This window comes from Pinus tabuliformis, chromosome 5_1, assembly GCF_031772625.1.
Source record: "Pinus tabuliformis cultivar Carrire ecotype Pingquan chromosome 5_1, CPIR1, whole genome shotgun sequence".
NCBI classification, from domain to species: domain Eukaryota; kingdom Viridiplantae; phylum Streptophyta; class Pinopsida; order Pinales; family Pinaceae; genus Pinus; species Pinus tabuliformis.
The window spans coordinates 805,577,676-805,600,668 of record NC_142305.1 but is presented as its reverse complement, the minus strand read 5'-3'; positions in this window follow the sequence as shown (position 1 = coordinate 805,600,668).

Genomic DNA, 22,993 nt, shown 5'->3' with positions numbered 1-22,993 from the left:
CATCCATGTATTTGGGTTGTGTCTACATGTTATCATGAACTTATTAATATAAATGTAATCTAATACGAATTAGAAATTAATATAAATAATTATGCATAATTTGACAATAAGAGTCAAAAGTTTCGTATATATATGTACCTAGTTTATATCACGCGGGTCGTGCACCTTCCAAGTGTCATGAATGACATCACAACACATATATGCATATGTCAAAAGTTGGTTAGTGGGTAAACTCGAGAGAAATGAATCATCATATAAAGGAACTGGCAGGTCACGAGGCAATGGTGGTGGCCTCCTTATCTCTCCATGCAATGCAACATGCACACTGACCAATGTCCTCTACATGTTATCTGCAATGGTCTCCCTGGTCTTAGTACCAAGTTTTGATGGATCCTCTAGCTCTGTCAACAATACCATGCTCTAAGACAGTAGTGGCAAGAATCTTATAGGTGGTGGTACATTCCTAGGTTCCCTACAATCTCCCTCACGATCATATGTATGTCCCAAGCTAAGTCCATAATAATGAGATCTAGTACCAGTGTAATATAGTCTCATCTATAACATGAACTCTGCATATATGCGCTTGGAAAAATAAACTGTGACCTAGTCATGGTGGGGGAACTGGTCCCAAGCTCCAATGAATCGATTATACACAAAAGGGGTTGCATCAACATTTTTAAAATATTTAAGTGGAATCAGACCTTTATGTCTATCAGGGCGATCTGGAGGGATGTCGAACAACTCCCCATGAACATCAATGTTCTTGGTGGCCTCTTTCACCACCTTCCAAGTATGTGGGTCTCTAACCTCATGCCTCCTAATCCTCTGTATATACTGTAGGAGGTGGATTTGTGGGCCCGAGATCCAGTATGTATCGATAAGCCTATTAATGCTTTCTAGAATCAAAGACAAACTACGATTAGTATAATGTGATATGGCAGGGATGTTATGCAGCTCTCGTGTGATCCAAATATTTTGGGTTGTAACATTCTCCAATGTGATATGAGTTGTAGCATCGTCCCACGGAGGGATCAATGTTGAAATTTGATCTTCATCTTCGCCCTGCTAAGGGTTTTTAAATATTAAACATAATTTAACATATATAATTAACAAACTAGAAGCATAATAGCATATACATTAAATTCAAACACATTAGTTGAAGACAATTTAAAAATTATAGAAAATTTTAAGACATAAACACATAAATTTTAAAGAGGATTTAAAAATGCAGGAGGTGTACCTAAAATAGGTGAAGAATGTCCACTAGAGGTAGCATGATCATTAGCAAAGACAAAAAAACTACTTTTGACACTCCGGCTAGCATCAGAGGCAAGATCTATGAGTTGAACGTGCACTCTAGGTGGGCTAGATGATCTATCACGAGCTCGACCATGTATAATGGATCCCCTCGCACTGTGATGGTCTACAATTGGGGCGTGTATATGAGATGTCTATGCCTAATACATATAAACTAATCCAAGAAAAAAAATTGACTAAACTATTACATATAATACAAAACTATTAAATATAATACATATAAACTAATCCAAGAAAAAAATGTTGACTTAGAAATAATGTTGACAAAAAAACCATTTATAAACTCAAGTAGAATAATCTAGCCTGAAGTCCTAAACTTTAGAGTCCATTTTTGATAATTTATCAACCAAATTATTGAGTTCCATGTAAACACAATCGAAAGAAGTGATCAAATCTACCTTCACACTTTTCATGTTTCTAAATAATGCATTTTATTCATAGGGCATAAATATGTAAATATATATATATATATATGTAAAAAATTGAAATAAACATATTTACAAAATTAATAACATTTCATGCCAACAAAATACTCCAATAGACTTTAATTTCTTATCATGTTTGACTTTGACCCATGACATGTACTAGGTGCAAGCACATGAAGACAATGCTTCTTGTACAACACACTACATAATGAAACAATATGGTACAAATTAGAAAAAAGTCAATAATTTTATTCACTCAACCAAATGCACTTTTCATGATGGATTTAATGCCTCTATCAATGATGCATTGTTGAAACATATATATATATATATATATATATATATATATATATATATATATATATAACTTTATGTTATGATAAATAGTTATAGAATTATATTATATGTGTGTGTGAGTGTGTGTGTGTGTGTGTTAAATAACTAGCTTAGATCCATCTTAACACCAGATCTATCAAGCACTAAGAGGGATCAAATATCTCAAGGTGGAAACCTCTTTTTTGAGTGCAAAACTTGAGGAAAGGTTTTCACCTCAAGAGATTTGATCCCTCTCGGTGCTTGATATATCTAGAGTTAAGATGGACCTAGGTTGGTTTCAATCGTGTGGCCAAATTTTTTTTATCAAAGATATGGTTATTTTTATTAATAATTTGTAAATACATCTAATTTTAATATAATCATTTTAAATATGCTAAATATGTATGAGATTAATCTGGTCATTTTCATTTTAAATTTTCTTAGTTACCTTAGTTTGTTGAGATGATAAATATTGTTAATAACTTTAATGGTGAAAAATGATGAAATACAAATTTTGAATGCAAAGTGACAATGTAATAGTTTTGAATGATAGAAAATGTGAATAATAAGAATGTAGTCAATTACAAATAGTCTTCATTGTGATAAATCTCAAACTATTTTATTATATTGTTCTTATTGTCACCCTTGTTACTTTTGTCATCTTTTCATATCAATTATATGAAAAAGACAGTGGAAATCGTAAACTATTTAAACCTTTAGCTCGAGTTGTTGTAGTAAACATCATACCTTGCTTCTCTTTCTCTCCAATATTAATAGGTTGAATTACTATAACACAAAAATCAATGTACATTGTCAATAATTTTTTGTGCTTACACTTAAACCAATTCACAATTATAATCCAATCACTTTAAAATTAATATACCATCATACAATCAATTACATCAAATCAGAAATCAACATCTACACTGAAATTAATGCATCTAATGCAAGAAATCAAATAAAATTAGAAAATATTTACGTTGAAATCAATGCATCTAATGCAAGAAATCAAACAAGATTAGAAATCAAACAAGATTAGAAATCAACATCTATACTCAAATCAATGCATATAGTGCAAGTAAGCAAATAGGATTAGAAACCAAAACCTACACTGAAATCAATGCATCTAGTGCAAGCAGTCAAATAGGATTAGAAATCACCATCTACATTGAAATCAATACATTTAGTGCAAGCAATCAAATAGGATTAGAAATCGTCTACATTGAAATCAATGCATCTAGTGCAAGCAATCAAATATTATTAGAAATCAACATCTACATTGAAATCGATGCATCTAGTGCAAGAAATCAAATAGGATTAGAAATCACCATCTAAATTGAAATCAATGCATTTAGTGCAATAAATAAAATAGGAGTAGAAATCATCTATATTTAAATCAATTCATCTAGTGGAGGAAATCAAATATCATTAGAAATCAACATCTAAACTAAAATCAATGCATCTAGTGCAAGTAATAAAATAGGATTAGAAATCACCATCTACACTGAAATCAATGCATTTAGTGAAATAAATCTTCTTCCCTCTCTCCCCCCTCCATCTATATTTATATCTCCCTTCGTCTCTCCTTTATCTCTCTATATCACCCCCCGAAACACATGTGCTCTCTCACTCCATATCTATCAATATCTTTGCCCCTCCCTCCCTCTCTCCATCTCTCTCTTCTTCCCTCTTTTCACCTTCCATCTATATCTCTATCTCCCTTTGTCTCTCTATATCACCCCCAAAACATACACTCTATTTCTCCAATCTATATATGTATCCCTCCCTCCTCTCCCTCTCTCTCTCTCCCTCCCTCCCTCCTCTCCCTCTCTCTTTCTCTCTCTTCCCTTCTCTCCCTCTTCCCCGCTCTATCTCTCTTCCCTCCTTTTGTCCTCTCTTCCTCTATCTTCATCTTCCTTATCACTCCCTCTCTCTCTCTCCACCTTTGTCTCTCTATTTCTTTCTTCTTACCTCCCTCTCTCTCTCCCCCTCCAACTCCATCTCATTTTCCCTCCCTCTCTCTGCTCTCTCACATCCTCTCTCTCTTACTTCCTCTCTCTCCCTTTCTCTCCCACCTCTCTCTCTATCTCTCTCTCCCTCTCTCTCTCTCTCTCTCCCTTCAATAACCTCTCCTCCCCTATCACTCACCTCCTCTCTCTCAGGTCATGTGTCTCATCCTTCCCCTCTCTCTCCTACCTCCCTCTCTCTTCCCCCATCTCTCTCTCTCTCTCTCTCTCTCTCTCTACCCTCCAATCCTCTCACTATCTCTCTCTCCCTCTCTCTCCTTCTCCATCTCTCCTTCTTTGTCTCTTTAACTCACCCCTAAACATACACACTCTCTCTGTATATCTCCTTTGTCACTCTATATCTCTCTCCACTTCTCACTCTCTATGTATTTGTTCTTACCTCCCTCTCTCCTCCTCCAACTCCATCTCTCTATCCCCTCTCTCTCCTCCTCTCTCTCCCTTTCTCTCCTACCTCTCTCTCTCTCTTCCCCCATCTCTCTCTCTTTCTCTCCCCCTCTCTCTCTCTCTCCAATCCTCTCACTATCTCCCTCCATCTCTCCTTCTCTCTCTCCCCCCTTCATCTATGTGTCTTTGTCTCCCTCTCTTACCCTTCTCTAGCTCTCTCACTCCTCTCCCTATATCTCCCTTGTCACTCTCGCTATCTCTCCATCTTTATCACTCTATGTCTTTAGAGTTAATATATATTATAATATAACAAATTTAATATTGTATTAATCCAAAGTTAAAAAATTTAATAATATTAATATTATAACATATTAATATGAATATTAGATTTAATAATAATATTTTAATATTAATATTAGGGCTAATAATGTTTTTTTTCATGGTATTAATAATAATTTGGCCTATAGGATTCACCTAAATAAAACTTATTTTTTAGTGTTCATAAGTATAAAGAGGTTTATGGAGTAAATATAAAAAGAGGTTTTATTTATTTACCATACCTCTCATTTATTTATATTTTTATTTATTTATCATATCTCGTTTATTTACCATGGTATTTGGCCCATAGACTTGTATATAATTAGATGTCGATTTCTATTCCTATTTGATATATTTTTATTTATTTATCATAACTCTTTATACTTCTTTTATATTTATGTATTTACCATACCTCTTTTATAAATATGGAATTTGGCCCATGGTATTGATAATAATTTGTCCCATGGTATTTGGTCCATAGGGTTCACCTAAATAAAACCTTTTCTTCTAGTTTTTGTAAATATAAAGAGGTTTATGGAGTAAATATAAAAAGAGGTTTTATTTATTTACCATACCTCTAGTTTATTTATCTTTTTATTTATTTACCATACCTCTGGAATAAGTATAAAAAGAGGTTTTGTTTATTTACCATACCTGGTTTTTTTATATTTTATTTATTTACCATACCTCTTTTTTCAGTGTTCGTAAACCTCTTTATATTTTAAATTTATATTGTGTTTATACACCAGCCTAGATCCATCTTAACTCGAGATCTATCAACTCAAGAGATTTGAACCCTCTCGCTGCTTGATATATTCAGAGTCAAGATGGATCTAGGTTGGTTTCAATCATGTGTGGCCAAGGAAAATCTATCGAACATATGAATAGTTTTATCAACAATATGTGAATACATCTAATTTTAATATAATCATTTTCAACATGCTAAATATGTCTGAGATTAACCTAGTCATTTTAATTTTAAATGTGCTTAGTTACCACAGTTTGTTGAGATGATAAATATCGTTATTAACTTTAATGATGAAATAAAGAATTTGAATGCAAAGTGACAATGTAATAGTGTTGAATGATAGAGAATGTGAATAATAAGAACCTAGTCAATTACAAATAGTCTTCATTGTGATTAATCTTAAACTATTTTCTTCTACTATTCTTATTGCCACCCTTGTTACTTTTGTCATAGTTGAAGTAAACCATTTAAAATTTTAGCTTGAGTTGTTGTAGTAAACATCATATATTGCTCTCCAATATTAATAGGTTGGATTAATATAACACAAAAATCAATGTACATTGTCAATAATGTTTTGTGATTACACTTAAATCAATGCACAATGTTAATACAATCACTATAAAATCAATGTATCATCATGCATTCAATTACAACAAATTAGAAATCAACATCTACACTCAAATCAGTGCATCTAATGCAAGAAATCGAATAAAATTAGAAAACAACATTTACAATTAAATCAATGCATCTAATGCAAGCAATCAAATAGGATTAGAAATCAACATCTACACTCAAATCAATTCATATAGTGCAAGTAAGAAAATAGGATTAGAAACCAACATCTACACGGAAATAAATGCATTTAGTGCAAGCAATCAAATAGGATTAGAAATAATCTACATTGAAATCAATGCATCTAGTGCAAGCAATAAAATATTATTAGAAATCAACATCTGCATTGAAATCAATGCATCCAGTGCAGAAATCAAATAAGATTAGAAATCACCATCTGCATTGAAATCAATGCATCCAGTGAAAACAATCAAATAGGATTAGAAATCATCTACATCGACATCAATGCATCTAGTGGAGGCAATTAAATATCATTAGAAATCAACATCTACACTAAAATCAATCAATGTAGTGCAAGCAATCAAATAGGATTAATTAACGGTCTACATTAAAATTAATACATCTAGTTTAATAAATATTCTTCCCTCTCTCCCCCCTCCATCTATATCTATATATCCCTATGTCTCTCCTTCTTTGTCTCTCTATCTCACCCCCCCCAAAAAAAAAACACACTCTCACTCCATATCTTTCAATATCTCTATCCTTCCCTCCCTCTCTCCATCTCTCTCTTCTTCCCTATATTCACCTTCCAAGTATGTCTCTATCTCCCTTTGTCTCTCTATATTACCCCCAAAACATACACTCTCTTTCTCCAATCTATCTTTCTATCCCTCCCTCCTCCTCTCCCTCTCTCTATTACCCTTCTCTCTCTTGCCCCCGCTTCTATCTCTCTTCCCTCATGTTGTCATCTCTCCCTCTCTCTCCATATTCCTTATCACTCCTTCTCTCTCTCTCCACCTTTCTCTCGCTATTTATTTCTTCTTACATCCCTCTATCTCCCCCTCCAACTCCATCTCTCTTTCCCTCTCTCTTCCCCCAACTCTCTCTCTCTCTCTCTCTCTCTCTCTCTCTCTCTCTCTTCCCCCAACTCTCTCTCTCTCTTTCCCTCTCTCTTCCCCCAACTCTCCCTTCCTCCCTCCCTCTCTCTCTCTCTCTCTTCCCCAAACTCTCTCTCTCACCCTCTCCCTCAACTCTCTCTCTCTCTCTGCCCTCCAATCCTCTCACTATCTCCCTCCCTCTCTTATTCTCCATATATCCTTCTTTGTCTCTTTATCTCACCCCTAAACATACACTCTCTCTCTATCTCTCCCTTGTCACTCCATATCTCTCTCCACTTCTCGCTCTCTATGTCTTTGTTATTCATGGTATTAAATATCTAGAGTTAATATATGTCATGATATATTAATATATGTTATAATATAACAAATTTAATATTGTATTAATCCAAAGTTATTAAATTTAATAATTTTAATATTATAACATATTAATATGAATATTATATTTAATAATAATAATAATATTAAACTTTTAATATTAATATTAGGGTTAATATTTTTTTTTGCATAGTATTAATAATAATTTGTTCCATGCTTTATATTTTAAATTTATATTGTGTTTATACATAATAATAATTAGATTGATTTTTAAATAGGATTGACATTAGATTAAAGATGTTAAATGATAAATATTACATGTTTACATGAGATCTACCCAATACTACGATGTAGAGCACCTCTTGTGCAATAATAATAATTAGATTGATTTTTAAACAGGACCAACATTAAATTATAAACATTAAATGTTAAACATTACATGTGTATTATTTACATATTTATGTGTTTACGTGAGATGTTGTAGAGAACCTCTTTGAGCAACAAGTTATGTTATGTTAAATAGTTATAGAACTATGTTATGTTATAAACAATATATATAGAACTATAATATATAGCTATGTGATGTTATAACTTTATAATAGTTAAATATATATAATTATATTTATAATTATATAGATATATAGTCATGTAATGAACTATAGTTATGGTTATATATATATATATATATATATATATATTATGCTGTGGTTCACGGACACCTTCGGTCAGCGGGTGGCACTATGTCCACGGGAAAATCTAGGGCTGACGCCCCTCGGCCTATAACAAGACCTGACCCCAAGAGCTTTCAAGAATTGACCCTATGACCTCCCAAACGGTGAGGCCCCGACTTGACCGATTGAGCTAACTCTTGGGGCTATATCTATATATATATATATATATATATATATATATATATATAATAATTTTATGTTACGTTACATAGTTATAAAACTATGTTATGTTATATTTTATATATAGTTATGTGATGTTATAGTTAAATATAGTCATGTTATAGTTATAGTTATATATGTTATGTTATAATTATATACAGTTAAATATTATATATAACGTGTTATACAACCAAGTCACAAAACATAATAAAATATAGATCAACGACTTAAAAATTATCATCTTCGAGGGGGAAGCCTCCTTTACATTATATAATTGAACAATTATTGAATGATACAAATGATAAGACCTCCTTGGTATATATAGGAGTCTAAGGGGTAGCAATATAATCAATGCCTACATAACAATAATAATGTAAGGGCACAACAATAATGATAGTGGGATTCTATGGGACCAACAATAAAAATATGGGGGATACATGGGCACAACAATAACAATAGGGGGCTATACTGAAAATAACAATAATGGGGATACACTAATATTATAGGGATCGAACATGCCCCTCCTTCAAAAAGGTGTTGTCCTAAATGCTTGAGTAGTTCTGGATGCTTTTGTATAAAATTCTCATCCTCCCATGTGGAATCTTCAGTAGGTAAGTTCTTCCACTTAATGAGATACCCTAAATTAATCGGTTTTGTAGATGTTGTGTTCTTGTTTCTATGACTGCTTCGGGCTCAAATATAATTTTTTCCTTCTTCATCAAGTTCTAGCAACATTGTTTGAACTGGGAGCTTGTCACCGATAACCTTCTTTAAGCATGAAACATGGAAAACTGGGTGTACTCGGGAAGATGCAGGCAACTACAATTTGCATTCCATAATACCAATATTTTTCAACACCTTGTAAAGACCATATTACTTGGGTGATTATTTATTATCCTTCTTAGTTTGCTTGAGGGACATTTGTTTGTATGGTTGTAGCCATAAAAAAAACCAATCGCCTACATCAAAACTTATTTCATTGTGACGTTGATCTGCCTATTTTTTCATTTGATTTTGTGCCAAAGTGAGGTTATCCTTTAAGAGTTGGAGAACTTGTTGTTGATGCTTGATATGATATTCCACTGCTTGAACCTTAGAAGTTTATCTTAAAAATTCTTTGATGGAGGGTGTATGATATCCATAAAGTGCCATAAATGGGGTCATTTTTGTTATAGTATGGAAGGAAGTGTTATACCATCATTCAGTTAGGGGTAAAAACTTGACCCATTGTGTTTTTTTATCAGATACAATGCAACGAAGGTATCCTTCCAAACATTTGTTCACTATCTCAGTTTTCCCATTAAATTGAGGATGACAAGATGAGCTACGAGTTAATTGAGTACCAAGACAAATGTTAGAAACTAGGAAAATACTGAGAGGGGGGGTGAATTAGTATTGTAGCAATTTTACCAATTCAAAATTTGTTTTTACTTTGTGTGAGAACAATAAGACAGTAAAGATCACTTTCACCAATAAGCAACAATTTCAGTAATCAACATAATCATGCAAAGAACATATAACTTCATAATTGCTTCTCCATTTTATTAATAGGGAAAGCTACAACTTGCATTTACAAAGTTCTAGCTACAACTAGAAGGAAGGTACAACTTTCTAATTTATCAGCTACAACTGAATGAAGTTACAACCCCAACTATTCTCCAGCACCCACTAGAAGGAGCACCAACCCCTAATCATTAACCTACAACTTTTTTTGACACTCACTGTTCAAACTTTCATCCATTTTCACACCAGAAACATGAATGCCTTATTTTCTTTCAAAAATAAGTGAATCCCTCAAACACCAACACCTTCAACAATATTTTGATCACTGAAAACATCATGCCAACAGCTCTTTGCACTAGAATATTTGTCTCAAAAAATAATGTATTCATTCTTCTTGATTAGGCCCGCTTATATAAAATTTTTGGTTGATATTTTTTTCCTTCTTTATTTGTTTTTTATTGGTGTGTGCTTCCTTATTTTTGCCTTTGACATGTTTATTTCAATCCTTTTCACCTATTCACAAAGTTCTCAGGCCTTAACTAGCATTTTCTACTAGTTAAACTGAGTTTATTTACATATTTTAGCTAATATGGAATTTTTATAGGTTTTAGTAGTGCTTCGTTATCTTTATCAGTTGTTTAATTTTGGATTAACTGCCAAAAACTATAGTTAAACTAGCAATTCCATTGTTCTTCATTTTATCCCATTTTCTCTCGTCCCTTTACCTATTTTTCCACCATAAGAACGAGTCTTCACAACCACCAGCTTAAGCCCTGGGAACTAAGCCCGTTCAAGTTCTATCGGGAGCTTATTTCCTTTGTTAACGACTCTGCACCATTGGCCATGATTCTACGTGAAGCGACCATGCCTAGCGCTAAGGTCCAAGCTCTTGATTTTTTAATTAATTTGAATTATAAAAATGTTACGAGATTCTAATATCCGACAATGACCCCACGTTCTTTCTTCACACCCTTGGTCATGTTTCTACATGAAACAATCCTAACGGGCTAGTGCTTATCCCCTCCTGGAGCATCCGCAGCTCTATTTTCTATAACTTGGGTTCATTTCTACATGAAATGACCCAACAGTTAGGTCCAGGAGCTCCCAAACTTGACTCATTTTATTATTTGGCGTGTCCCTAGTTTTAACATATGGCATAGATCCTAGTTCAAGTGCTTAGCCCGTAGCCCTCAACATCCTATCACATTCACCTATCTGCACCATAGTTCACTTGTTGGGGTCATACCTCCAGGTTCACGTATCCCGTTGGGACCACCTTGCACTTTCTATATTGGTCACTGTTCTGCCTTTATGGCCGAATCCCCTTTGCCCGACACTGTCGCAAAATGCACAACAATGAATCTTTTGGGCTCTTCTCGTGGGTTGAGCTATCCTGTGGGGTCCTCTCGGTACCTTTTTTATTGGCTACCAATATGTCAACTTGCCAGAGTGTCCCGGAAATCCTTTCTCGACGCTTTCCCTTAGCACCATTTTATTAACCATCGGGGTCATACCTTCAGGATGACGTCATGCTAACATCACCAATGACACTTAGCACCTTCGGATTGGTGACACATGTCACTCGAAAATGGGCCCTTTGGGTGCCCAAAAATGTTGAATCTACCTACCACATGTCCATGCTGACATCACCACCTAATATCTCTTGAGTTAATCGCATGTTGCCACCTATCCTCCTAGAGGAGAGAGAAAAGTTCATCTTGAGGCCTTGTTTTGCGACCAAATCCTTCGTTAATTTGTTTTTAGGCTTACTGGCCTTTTTATTTATTTTTGTTGGGATGACACTCTATTGTTCTTCCTTCTTTGCTATCATGCTGAGATAAACCTCTTGGCTCATCCTCCATAGGCTAAGATGGTGAAGTGGGCCTCCTCCTACTCCCTTTTCATTAGTCAACTACCTCAGTTACACTGCTTCCGTGTCTCGGCACTGACCTCTCGGTTCTCAGCCATGTGCTTCTCTAAAGAAACCCCCGGGGTGCACCCGTAGGGGTATTACTGTCAGGTGGGCTCCACCCACTCAATCCCCATTGGATAGCGCGTAGATGTCGTGTCCCGTCTCTTTCCTCCTGGTCACTTAGACTTGGGCACCAAAACCTTTAATCAAGGTGTACCTGCTGGGTGGGCTCGGCCTTGGTCCAACCTGCTACTACCACGTCCCTATGGAGCTCTAACTTAGAGGCTTTTCTAATCTTAGCACTAAGTTTTTCATTTAAGCCAACTTTGACTATGCGCCAAAGGTTCCTCCACACTCTTTAACTTTTTTATGAAGGCCTTGGTGCTATAGAACTTTGACTAACTCTAATTTTAGGAACCAAGAGGCCTTTTTAGGTCTTCCATATATCATTGGAAATATCTTTCATAGCTCTATCTATTTGGGTGGCTTACACCTACACCTAAGATGATCTAGTGCTCCAAAACTAGCTCCAAATTTGTTGCATCGATTCTAATATTTTTCCCTTCTTGTGTGCCTGGAACCTACTCCTTGAGGTATTTCTTTGACACATGTGCCTCCTATTGCCACTTTTCATCACTGAACACTCTATTTCCATCAACTTGTTTCCATCAATGATAACATGTCTCAAAAATTCCCAAAACACTCTTGGATTTTCTAAAAAAACACACTTAACAAAACATGATTGTTTCTCCCCCCGAGATAAACTTTTGTTGTCCTTCAGTTGTTGTGGAACTGTTTTTGGTGCTTTTCATGTGCTTTACTACTCTAATTCTGGTTTAATTACCATCTTTCACTCCCTTTTTGTCACCTTTTTTGTTTTATCTCTAGATCATTCTCCCTTTGACATCCATGTCAAAAGACACCATCATTCTCCCCTTGTCACCATACTCCATCTATAATGTTGATCCTTGTGGACCTGGTAGCTTCACCAATATATGCTAAAAAAATATCAGTTTCCCTAGCTTAATCTTGGAGGAGGAGCTAGTGAAGGGAGGAAAAAGGAATGACTCCCAATATTTTCCTTAAGTACTCAAACTGTTCTCTAGGGAGTGGCTTTGTAAATATATCAACAACTTGTTCTTTTGTGGGAACATACTTGAGCTTCACAATCTGGGTTGCAACCTACTCTCTCAAGAAATGATACTTGATGGGGATATGCTTGGTCTTAGAGTGAAATATTGGATTCTTTGACATGTTGATTGCACTTGTGTTGTCACAAATAATGGGGATCGGTTGATCATAAAACACTTGTACATCTTGCAAAGTTTGCTTCATCCACAAAATTTGAGTACAACAGGATGTTGCTGCAATATATTCTGCTTCAGTTGTAGATAAGGAAATAGAATCTTGCTTCTTACTCAACCATGATACTAGATAGTTTCCAAGAAAGAAAGCACCACCACTTGTTCTCTTTCAATCATCCACATCACCTTCCCAATCAGCATCAATAAAAATAATAAATGAAAATTATTTACCTCTTGGGTACCATAGTTCATAGTCCATTGTTGCTCTGAGATATCTGAGAATTATTTTGATTGCTAATAGATGCCTTTATTTAGGAGCTACTTTAAATTTTCCAACTATTGCAACAACTTGCATGATGTCTGGCCTTGAAGTTGTCTGGCCTTGAAGTTTTCAAATACAAAAGACTGCTAATGATGGATCTATATAAGGTTTGGTCCACTTCCGAAGATTCATCCATATTACTAAGCTTGCAACCTGTCACCATTGGAGTGCTCACTGAAGAGAATTATTCCATGCCAAATTTCTTTAACACTTACTTGAGATACTTGCCTTGAGAAATAAAAATTCCTTTAGGGGTCTACACTATCTGTAATCCAAGGAAATATGATAGATCTCTAAGCATGGACATCTTGAATTCTACCTTCATATCAACTGCAAATTCATTGTTCAAGAAATCTGAGTTACTTGCAAAGATGATATCACCAACATATATCACCACCACAATTATTTTTCCATCCTTTTCTTTGACATAGAGATTGATGTTCGTTGCTCCTCTTTTAAATCCACACTTGATTAGGTAGTTGTCTAGATTTGAATATCAATCCCTAGGGGCTTGCTTAAGGCCATACAATGCCTTCTTAAGTCTAAAAACATAGTTTGGTTTCTTTGTCAACTGAAAACCTTATGGTTTCTCTATATAAAATTCCTCTTATATCTATCCATTGAGAAAAGCAAATTTGAAATCCATTTGATCATTTTTAAAATTTTTATAACAAGCAAATGCCAAAAAAAAAATTGATTTCTTATAATCTCGTAATAGGAGCACAATTTGTATCATACTTTAATACCTCTATTTGAGCATAGCCTTTGCACACCAACCTGGCCTTGTTTCTTATCACTTCTCCAAAATCATTCAACTTATTCCTAAATGCCCACTTTGTGCCAATGACATTCTTGTTTGCAGGTCTTGGAACAAGTTCCCAAGTCTATTTTTTCTCAATCTAGTCCAATTCTTACTTCATGGCCTTTAGCCAATTTCGATCTTAACTCGCTTGAACAATATTCTTTGGTTCCTCCATGAGTAGCAGTGCAACATGTGCTTGTGTGAGGGAATCCTACAACCTCCTTCTTTCTTGCACTCTAGAATTCAATTCACCAAAATGAGCCTTGTTGAGAATAACCATTTTTGTATGAATTTTCTATGCCCAAAACCTCTGTTGAACATTCTTTTTTGTCATCATTTCTCTGGCTAATTGTTTCACTGCCCTATTTTCTCTCTCTGCAACACCATTTTGTTGGGGATTCTTTGTTATGGTAAATTGTCTCTTGATTCCATTTGTCTTATAGAATTCATCAAATTCCTTTGAAGTGAACTCACCTCCATTGTCTGACCTGATGCTTTTGATTTTGCAATATGTTTTATTCTCAGCCATGACTTTGAACTCTTTGAACTTCTCAAAAGATTTAGATTTATCCCTAAGAAAGGAAACCCATATCATTCTATTGAAATCATTGATTATTAGCATGAATTATAGCTTACTTTTGAGTGATGGCATTCCCGATGTACCACACAAATCCATGTGTACCATCTGCAATGGTTTTGTTGAAGAGTTTTTCTTTTCCTTGAAAAGAACTTGAGCTTACTTTCCTAGCTAACAAGACTTGCAAATAATAATCTCTAGTTTTGAAAGATTGGGCCTGTCCTTGACTATTTTTTTATTGCTAAGCTTAACAATCTAGTCAAAGTTTAGATGTCCAAGCCTTTTGTGTCACAGGCAAATCTTATCTGTCTTTGATAAGCAACACCTTTCGATCTTTTCTTTCAACACATAGACATTTTGTTCCATTCTTACAGCCTTAGCAACTAATTCTGTTGTACCTGTGGACTTGATTTGACAACTTTTAGCTTTGAAAATCACATCATAGCCTTCATTAGACATACGAGACACACTCATCATATTATGTTTCAACCCATCAACATAATAAACTTCCTTAGCTTTTCCTTTTCCATTTGAGAGACTGGCCACTCCTTTTTCTATTATTTTGCTTGGAGTAGTGTTATCAAAGGTCACATTACCTTTGTCAACAGGATTCCAAGTGAGAAACTTGCTTCTATCTCATGTTATGTGCCTGGAATAGCCACTGTCCACACACCAATGGCTCCCACCATTGTGAGCATACAAGGCAATGTCACATTGCTTTGATTTCTCTTTCTCTTTCCAGACTTTGGGCTTTTATTCAATTTGATCAATAATTGGTTCAATTTTCTTTTCTTTAAGGCTGCAATTAGCTGTTATATGCCCAAAATGTGGTACTTAAAGTATTGTACTTGATAATTCATAGGAGCAAAAGAATTATTATACCTAGGTCTACTTCTTCTTTGTTGAAATATTCTCTTGGATCTGAGTTGTCTGTATGATAAATTAACTCTGCACTTTGAATCTTTGTGGCCAGAATTGGTGCATTTAAAACAGTACCCTAAGAAGATATCCTTGTTCCTTGATGATTTCCTTCTGTGTTGAGTAGAATTTTGGGAAATTTGAATAGCATGGACAGTGGGCTCCTTTTGCTTTTGTTGATTTCTATTTTGTTGAGTAAGTGGCTCTTGTTGTTGTGCATTCCTTTATTTTTCTAGAACAAAGGTAATTTCCTTTTTACTCTTTAATTTAGTTGCCACGTTGGATTCAACATCAAAACCAAGACTAGTTCGGTCTTTGGAGATGTGTTGAGCCTCTAGAATTTCATTTAAATGTTATGTCCTTTTGTTGAATTTCTTATTGAAGCTAAGTTGTGTTTTAGCCTTTTCAAACTCCTTCTTCAATAGAAAAATTTCTCCTTCCATATTCTCACATATTTGAGCTTTTACATTCAATTGTTGGTTCAAGGAATCTTGTATTTCCTTACCTTCTTCTAACTACAGAAGTAGTGGCTCTACTACCTCGACCTTTTCCTTTATCAAATATTATTTCTAGTTTTTTTTTTCTTTCTTAGCCTCTCTATCTCCTCAAGTTCACTTACCAGTTCTCCTTCAAGATCAACTTCCCCTTCATCATCATTAGAGTTAATAACCTCAGCTTGCAGATTTTCAATGGCCATCAACATGAATTATTTAAGGCTCTCATCATTTTTGTCCTCATCTGAGGATTGGCTGGTCTCACTTTCAGAGGAGCTCTCATCTTGAGCATAGAAACCATTCTTCTTAGCCTTATTTCTATCCTTTTGAACCTTCTTAAATTTTTCTTAGGATCATAATAATTTTTCTTATTTTTAGGACATTTTGATGCATAATGACCAACTTAGCCACAGTTAAAACATTTAAAGGGAAACTTACCTTTATATTTTCCTAATCCTCACTTGAGCCTCCTCATAAAGTTAGATTCTTCTTCATATAATTCACAACACCTGTCGACATTCTCATCCTTTCACTTATTTTTTTCTTTGAAGGATGATTCTTTAGCTACAGACTTTCCTTTAGAACTCCTTATTGCATAGGCAATGAGTATTCCAACCTCTCAGGAAGAGATCTCAACACTTTTTGAACTAACACATTTTTATCTAACTTCTTGTAGATCCCTCTAATGGTTCATCTCATCATGGGAGAAGGTCTTATCTCTTGATTTTGTTCCATCCTAATAGGGGAAAGGGGCCCAAACTGACTTCCTCAGCTCCATCGAGCCCAACCATCTACCAGATTTCCATTACAAAGCTTCTAGAGCTGGAAGCTTCGACTCCATATTTAAAAAACTTATAAAAGAGGATCCACGTGACCGGAAAAGGGCTTAGTCACTCCATACGGTGCTAGGGCTAGTTTTAGTCTCTGCAAATTAACGCAAGGAGGAAACTGGTTAGTAGCATCGGTCTTGTAGACTGGGATAAAAGGAAGATTCTTGGGAAATGATGCAAAGGGGAATTATTCTACTCATTAGGAGGGACATACAGGGAGTTTCTTCATGATGGGAAAGCATGTCAGGTTTACTATAGAGGTCCTCCAGGATCATGGACGGGGAGTACAGGGACAGTGACAAAATGTTGTGTAACAGATGCCCCCTAAAGTGTGAAGGCCAAACTAGAGTGAGGGGTGAAATGATTTACAAGTGGATGCGGGGAACCGGAGTCCATCGTTGGAGAATGTGCAAGAAAGCATATATACATATACATCACTGAAAACTCTGAGAAAGGATACATGGATTGTGGTATGGATATAGCCCTCCAGAGAAAGATCATGTAAATGGATCCAAGGCATGGGCGCAACCATCCAATAGAGAGGATCATAATGAAGACAAGGTATGGTCACAGCCATCCAATAATGAGAAGGATCACATATAACAACTCATGGTATGGTTGTAGCCATCCATCTGAAAGAGACATGTATATCAACATGATCATGTCACATCACCTCACAACCTGGACTTGTGTAATCTTAGCCCAGGGTCTTGCACTCCAAATGACCCGATCAAAGTAAAAATCCCAACATGTGAATGAATGTATTGAAGTCAGACATGCTAGAAATTCTCTTGATTACCAGTTAGTGATGTGAACCATTAATAAGCGCGAGAGAAACCACCAATAAGACTTTAGAAATTCCCACTATAGATCAACAGATTATGCAATATACTAAAGCAAAATACAAGATCTACTTCTACAACAACTTTGTGAAAGCTTAATCGAATATGAGCAAGATCAATGAGAACACATACAACTGAGAATGAGAAATCATTCACACATAACACAAAAGAAATAACCCGGGGAAAGCCTTAGCCTAAAACCCCAATCTCTGTATTATCATACAAGTGGAAATCTTGTTCAAGTTACAAAAAGAATTAGCTCTCAAGCTATCTTGCTCTCTCTGCAATCAAACAATACAGCTCATAGACTGAATAGACACAATATACGTCCTCCTCAAGCCCTCCAAGCCTCCTATTTCCTTGCGTAGTTTCTCTTGGGGTCCAGTGAAGCCACATGTGTGAATTGGCCTCATCACACTCACAAAACTTGAAGAAGTAACTGCACAATCCTCAAGGAAAGAATTCCTTCTACATGCAAGAGATATTCACAATGGAATATTCTAGTAACTGATAGTACATTGTGCCTCCATCTGATCTCAACTGGGTCTCTGTCTGAACTAACATGCATGAGTTATTTATGAGAGAATATTCAGTTATCTGAAGTGTAGCAGTTACATGCATGCATGCATTAACTAACTGAACTCACAATTAATTCAACAAACTGTTTGAATTAATCTAACTGGACTTGACTCAGTTAACTGAGCCAACTAATTACAACTCGATATTACAACTCATCCTTATCTCTTTAACTAATGGATAAATTCCTCAATTAATGGAGAAATTGTTGCATGTCCCCACATAGACTTCATGTTTGATTTTCTACAACTAATTAACTCATGGTGGATTAATTAATTATTTTACAAACAGTTGCTAAGATCAAATTCGAATTTTTACTTCTCTATTTTATTTTAGGGACTAACTAAAATAGGAAGGTATCCCGAAATGCTATTTATAGCAATACTAAATTTAGCACTTCTATATTTAGCATTTCTTGTTGCAATTTTCAACACTCCCTCACAGCAAGAAAGGGATTATTAGTAACCCCAACCCTGTCTCTATGGAACTCGAACTTGCATTTTGGCAATGCCTTGGTCAAAATATCTGCATCCTGTTCCTCGGTCGAAACATATAGCAACAACATGATCCTCTTGACCACACAGTCTCGAAGATGGTGATATCGGATATCAATGTGCTTGGATCTGTCATGAAAAACTGGATTCTCAGAGAGTTTGATATAACTTTGATTATCGCAATAGATCACGGCTAGATCCATCCTCTAACCAAACGATCCCACTAGAATCTTCCAAATCCAAATGGCCTCACATGTAGCCTGACTAGTAGCCATGTATTCAACCTCTGCTGAGCTAAGTGCAACTAAACTCTGTTTCCTATTGCACCAGGAAACTGTAGCTAAACCAAGGTTGAAGATTCCTCTAGAAGTGCTCTTCCGTTCTAATGGACTCCGTGCCTAAAACACATCTGTGAAGCCCTGAAGCTTCACTCCCTCTGTCCATTTGTACCACAATCTGAACTGATATGTGCCTCTGAGGTATCTCAACACATGCTTCACTGCCTTCCAAAACATCTTGGTAGGCTAAACCATAGCTTGACTCAGCTAGTTCACCACAAAGAATAAGTCGGGTCGTGTGTTCACCAGATACATAAGTGAACCCACCAGTTGCCGATAAATAGTAGCAGCTACTACCTCACCTGAAGTAGCATCCTCCTTCCTCCAGTTCCCACTTAGAGGAGTCTACATGCGCTTGCACTTCTCCATGTGAAAGCGCTTGAGTATCTCATTGGCATACTTGCCTTGAGACACAAATACTTCACCATATTTCTGCCACACCTCTATGCCTAGAAAGTAGTGCATAAGACCCATGTCTTTCATTTTGAACTCTCTTGCAAGGTCCTCCTTGCAAGACTGTATCAGCTGATCATCACTTGTCAAAATCATATCATCAACATAAAGAACAATGATCAATGGTTTACCTTCTACCATGATGTGGTAAAGGTTTGCATTTGCTTCACTCCTTGTGAAGCCCAACCCAGTGAAATAGTTGTCAATCCTGGTGTACCAAGCACGGGGTGCTTGCTTCAGCCCATACAAAGCCCTCTTGAGTAGGCACACATGCGACTCATGATCGAAGGTCTCGAAACCCTCTGGCTGCTCAATGTACACCTCCTCCTCAATATTCCCATTGAGGAATGTTGTCTTCATGTCCATCTTGTGGATCTTCCACCCCATCTGAGCTGATAGTGCCAACATTGATCTAATCGATGAGTACCTTGCTACGAGAGAAAAAGTCTCATCATTGTCGATCCCAACCTGTGAGCAACCCTTGGCAACAAATCTTGTCTTATGTTTCTCAACACTGCCATCAGCTACCTGCTTTACCTTGTAAAGCCATCTGGAACTCACCAATGACTTACCTTGAGGTCTTGGGACAACATCCCACACATTGTTCTAAATGATAGAGTCGTATTCCTCTACCATTGCATCAACCCAGGCTAGTTTCTGCATTTCCTCCTCGAATGAAGAAGGTTCAGTATCTACACACTCCCCAACAAGGGCCATGTACCCAGTGTACCACTCGGGTGACCTCCTCTGTCTGCGATGAGAAGATGGTTGTCTCACATTCTCCCGTGCATCCAACATCAACCTGTCAGCTTCCCTTGAGCGTTTCCGCCCATATCTAGAAGTCTCAGCATGAGTGGATGTCTCCACTCCTGGATCCTCTGCATGCAGCTGCTCCACATCAATCTAAGGCTCCTCCTCCTTAGGAACTGAAATTTCCTCCTCTGCATGCAACTTGAGCTCCCTCTCACGTGATAAGCGCATGCCTTTCTGCTCGTCAAATTTCAGATTCTTGCGTACCACTGTCCTCTGAGTGGTAGGTAGGTACACCTAATAATTGTGGGGTGTATTCATGTACCCCACAAGTATTCCCAACTCAGCTGTTGGGTCTAGCTTCTTCTTGTCATCTTTGGTCACATGACAGTAAACTGATGATCCAAAGATTCAGAAGTGACTTACATCAGGTCGCTTCCCAGAAAAGGCCTCCATAGGTGTCTTCATCCCTAGTATATGGTGCGGGCTTCTGTTCTGCAATTATACTACTGTATTGCATGCCTCAGCCCACAAATGCAGTGGTAGGCTTTGGTCATGCAACATCACTCAAGCTGCTCCCACAATTGATATGTTCTTCCTTTCGACCACCCCATTCTGTTGTGGGTTATGGGGTGCCGTCAACTGCAGAAGTCTTTAAACTGTTGGGAGACATACTCTCCACCATTGTCGCTATGCAAGGCTTTTATTTTCTTTCCAAATTCTTTCTCTACCAAGGCTTTAAACTCACAAAACCGCAAGAAGGTCTGATCCTTCTTTTGCATAAAGTAGATCTAGCATCTACGAGAAAAATCATCAATAAAAATAACGTAATACCTTTGTTTAGTGGTGGAGGCTATAGAGAAAGGTCCACAAACATCTGAGTGGACTCGCTCCAAGATTGCTCCAGCTCTACTGTCTCGATCCAGAAAGGAAGATTTCACATACTTACCCAAGGTACAACCTTTGTATGTATTCGTCTGCTCAAGTTTTCCCTTGGGTAATCTAGTAGAAATCTGTTGCATGATCTTTAGGTCTCCGGGTGCAAGTGGCCCAGTCTTCTATGCCATAGCTCGCCAACATCTTAGCTCTGCACCATCTCAGCTTTGGAACTCAATGCAGCACAGTCGTCTACCTCCAACTTGTAGAGATTCTTTACTTGAATCCCAATTTGCTTTGTCTGTCGAGTACCGATATGCCCCAGGAATACCTTTCCTTTACTAAAACTGCGTCATAGCCTTTATCTTCTAGCATAGCGACAGACACAAGATTCTTCTTCAGACCTAGCACATACTTTACATCAGTCAGGGTGAGGCTCTGAAACACAACCGTACCTTCACCTAAAACACAGTACTTTCTATCATCGTCCATCTCAATCTGCATCTGGAGATCCTTCTCCTCCAAGGTACTGAAAAGATTATTTTCACCTGACATGTGGAATGCAGCTCCACTGTCCAGGTACCACACTCATCCCACCATGGATGAAACCATGCATGAAATAAGAGAGAAATCTAGCTCAAACTGTGAGGCCAGTGGCTCACCATCAGATCCCTTCGAGGAACCCTTCTTGGATTTCTTCTGTGGACAATTCGTAGCATAATGGCCCACTTCATGATAATGAAAGCATCGCACTTTTGATTTGTCAATCTTCTTCCCGCGATGGGAAGAACCGAATTTGGGATGGGATGCCTTCCCTTTCCCTTTCCTCACCTTACTCGCTAAGGCTAGATTTTCCTCATCATCTTGCTTTGATGAGGATCCATCACTGGTGCTTCTTCTTATTTCCTCCTGCATCAGATCTGACCAAAGTCATTCCCAATCTGGCAGTTTTTCTCTTCCATTAACCAAGTCTTGGTAGCTATGCTAGCTCTTAGGAAGACTGAGGAGTGCAAGACTCACCATGTCATCATCAGCAATCATGATCCCTACACTTCCAAGCTCATCCCTGCAGGTGGTGAGCTTGTTCAGATATGTATAGATCGTGTTGCCCTTTTCACACTTGATCTTACAAAGCTTGTCTTTTAGTGCTAGATTCCTCTAATCGCTACTATTCTGATATAGATCTTTCAATGTTTTCCACATCAAAAATGGTGTCTCCTTCCCATGGAGGCTCGAGACAATGTGGTCTCGAACTCCCTCTAGGAGGATTCTCCTTGCTCTAGCCACACATTTCTTCCATTCCGCCAATTGAGTAACATCATTCAGCTTGGGGACTTCTTGATCAATGAAGTCCTTTAGACTGTTATCCTCTAATACTGCTTCCATGTGATCCTTCCAGGCTATATAATTCGAGCTACCATCAAGGGCATACTCTAGTCTTAAACCACTAAATGCCATTGGTGAAATTGAGATTTGATAAGAACTCGATTTCTATATTCAGGAACCACAAAATTCGAACTTCTCCCTTCTTGTATACTGTTCTTCTCCTTTGATCACCTTTGCTCCAATACC